This window comes from Bidens hawaiensis, unplaced genomic scaffold (genome assembly GCF_021521415.1).
Source record: "Bidens hawaiensis isolate Kalapana, Puna unplaced genomic scaffold, B.hawaiensis_p1.1 tig00002343_1, whole genome shotgun sequence".
NCBI lineage: Eukaryota > Viridiplantae > Streptophyta > Magnoliopsida > Asterales > Asteraceae > Bidens > Bidens hawaiensis.
This window is the reverse complement of record NW_027491127.1, coordinates 39,136-42,881: the sequence shown is the minus strand read 5'-3', so window position 1 is coordinate 42,881 and position 3,746 is coordinate 39,136.

Here is a 3,746-nt window from a genome sequence, read left to right as displayed (position 1 = left end):
CAAGAACACTAGATCGGAGCATATCCTCAAGAGTTTGAATAGTTCGCTCAGACTGACCGTCAGTCTGAGGATGATATGCCGTACTCATGTCCAAGCGAGTTCCTAGCGCAGATTGGAGAGATTTCCAAAAGCGAGATATAAAACGGCCATCGCGATCGGATATGATGCTCAAAGGAGTACCATGGCGGCAGACAATTTCCTTGACATAAAGCTGCGCGAGCTGCTCAACACGGTAGTTTTCACGAATGGGCAGAAAGTGAGCAGACTTAGTCAAACGATCCACTATTACCCAAATGCTATCATGTTTGCTTGCTGTCAAAGGTAACTTGGTAATGAAATCCATCGCTATACCTTCCCATTTCCACGTAGGAATTTCTGGTTGTTCGAGCAAACCAGATGGGCGTTGGTGTTCAGCTTTTACCTTAGAACAAGTCAGGCATCTAGCTACGAACACAGCAATATCCTTTTTCATGCCGGGCCACCAATAAGTAATGCGCAAATCCTTGTACATCTTATCAGCGCCGGGATGAATAGAATACCGAGATTTGTGCGCTTCACTCAGGATATCAGCGCGAAGATTCTCATCAAAGGGAACCCAGATGCGATTAAGATAGCAGAGAATTCCACTCAGATTAGGGACAAAGTGAGCTTCCGCGCCACACGCTAACTCGGCGCGAAGGTTACCATTACTGATGGATGCGCGCTGCGCGTCACGAATACGCGATTCAAGGTTGCTTTGGATCGGCGCGAAGTGAAGCTGCGTGTGCGGCAAGATACAGTTAAGCTGGCAGGGTTTTCGGCTGAGCGCATCGGCTACCACATTAGCCTTACCAGGATGATACCGGATCTTACAATCGTAATCGCTGATGAGTTCGTTCCATCGGCGTTGTCTCATGTTAAGTTCCTTTTGATCAAAAATATGCTGAAGGCTTTTATGGTCAGTGTAAAGGATACACTTAGTACCATAGAGGTAGTGTCTCCAGATCTTCAAGGCAAAAACAACTGCGCCCAGTTCGAGGTCGTGAGTCGTATAATTCTTTTCATGAACCTTGAGTTGCCTTGATGCGTAAGCGATAACCTTGCCTCGTTGCATAAGAACACAACCGAGACCTTGGTTGGATGCATCGCAATACACGACAAAATCTTCATTACCCTCAGGTAGCGCAAGGACAGGAGCTTCACACAACAAACGCTTGAGCGTTAGAAAGGCTTCTTCTTGCTTCGAGCCCCAAATATACGGTTTACCTTTGTGCGTTAGAGCTGTTAAAGGCAATGCGATTTTCGAGAAGTTCGAAATGAAGCGCCGGTAATAACCAGCTAAGCCCAGAAAGGAACGGATCTCGGAAGGAGTGGTCGGCGTAATCCAGTTCTTGATTGCTTCAATCTTGGATGGGTCGACATGAATACCCATCTTGTTTACAACATGACCAAGAAACTGTACTTCATCATACCAGAATTCACACTTGGAAAGCTTAGCAAAGAGTTGCTCGGTTCTAAGCTTTTGCAACACCAACCGAAGATGTTGCTCATGCTCGGCCTTGGTCTTAGAATAAATCAGAACGTCATCGATAAACACAATCACGAATTTATCCAAGAAAGGCCTACACACCCGATTCATTAGATCCATGAAAACGGCGGGTGCGTTGGTTAAACCGAAGGACATGACCAAGAATTCGAAATGGCCATAACGAGTTCGAAAAGCAGTCTTCGGAACATCTTCATCGCAAGACGGTAAGGAGATTTGGCTACGGGGGAAGCACCAGGGACAAGATCAATACGGAACTCGACTTCACGAGCGGGAGGGATACCAGGAAGATCATCAGGAAAAACTTCAGGAAAATCACGCACAACAGGGATATCGCGAAGCTTCTTCTTTTCTTCAGCAGGTTTAACCACATGGGCTAAGAATGCAATACATCTTTTCCTCATGAGTCTTCGGGCTTCGGCGCAAGACATAAGTTTAAGACCGCGGGAGGGTTTTTCGCCGTAGATATGAAGATCACCATTTTCTCGAGAGATGCGAATCATCTTCTTGGCGCAAATAACTTCGGCGTGATTATGCGTAAGCCAGTCCATACCAATGATAACATCAAAACTTCCAAGAGGCATGGGGATGAGGTCGATCAGAAAATCGTTTTCGTTAAGGTTAAGCGTGCAATCTTTAATCACTGAGTTAATTAAAACAGTTTCGCCATTAGCCAATTCAAATGAAAAATTTTCTTTTAAGTCGTTGCGCGGTCGCGCAAGCTTCTGCTCAAACGCGCGAGAGATAAAACTTCGATCGGCGCCAGTATCAAAAAGTACAGAAGCATAAAATCCGTTAAGCAAAAATGTACCATTAACTACGTCATTATTCGCTTGCGCTTGGTGCGCGGTTATGTTAAAAGCTCGTCCGCGTGTCACTTGGTTCGAAATCTGGTTCACCGGATTCGCTTGCGTAATCTGAACTTGTAGCCTTGGGCACGCGTTCCGGAAATGACTGGGATCACCGCAGTTAAAGCACGATCTGGGTCGTGGGTTTTGGTAGGTTGGTTGTGGGTTCTGCGGGTAGACGGGTGGTGTTTGCGCGATTGGATTGGCGGGAGGGACTCTACAGTATTCGGCAGAGTGACCAATGCGGCCACATCGGTTACATTGTCGACACGGGGTTTGGGTTGGGTGGTGAAGTCTACAGGTTGGGCAGAAGGGTTGGGTTCCTGTGTAAGGTTTCTTAGGTGGCGGGGCAGGGAGTGCTGGATTGGTTAAGGCATAGTTATGGACTACAGGAGGTGTTGGGTAGGCTGTCAGTGGGTTAGGCGCGTAAACTGGAGGTTGGTAGATGGGTTGCTGGACAATGGGCGGGTTGGTAAGCGCATAGGCTTTGCGCCTGCGCTTGAGGTTGTTACGGTTTGAGGGTTCTGGTTTGGTTTCTGCGGGTTCAGGGGCAGTCTTGGTGGGTATGGTCTTTTCTGTTCCCCGCAGGAACAGGGTTCCTGCTCTGACATGGTTGTCGCTGAGCACAGCGGCCAACTCAATGGCGTCAGAGAGGGTTACTGGGTTTCTGGCCCATACAGAATCTTGAATTTCCATGGGGAGACCCCCAAGGAATTTCTCGATGGCTCGGCGGGAAGGGGTAACAAGGTGAGGGACAAGCAGGCTTAGTTCATGGAAGCGCGTCGCGTACTCGCGCGCTTCGCCACTGTATTGCTTCAAGTTCCAGAATTCTTCCTCCAAGCGCTTAACTTCGTTGGGAGGGCAGAATTCTCGCGTCAGAATTTCCTTGAATTCCTCCCATGTCATGCTAGAAGCAGCTTCTGCGCCACGCGCATGAGCTACTCCATTCCACCAAGTAAGCGCCCTTGATTCCAGGACACTAGAGGCATATAGGGTTCGTCGGTCTGGAGGGCATTGGGTATGGAGGAAAGTGTTTTCTATTTTCTCAAGCCACTGGAGCATCACGGTGGCTCCTTCTAAACCTGTGAACTTTGGAGGGTTACCCGCGTTAAAGGACTTAATGTTGTAACCAGAGGTGTTAGCATTGTTTTGGTTTAAGGCTTGGGCTATTGCGGCGGCCATTTCCTGGGAACGTTGCTGCGAACGTCTGCGCGCGGCTTCTTTCTTCTTGAGAAGGCGAGCTGATAGCGGAGGCATTCTATAAAAGTTTTAATTTTAGTTAATATCTTGGTTTTAGCGCAAAGTATAACCTCGAAAAGCTTGGTTTCACGGAGTCAGTTACTGTCAAAAGTTAAAGTAAAATAAATGACCCT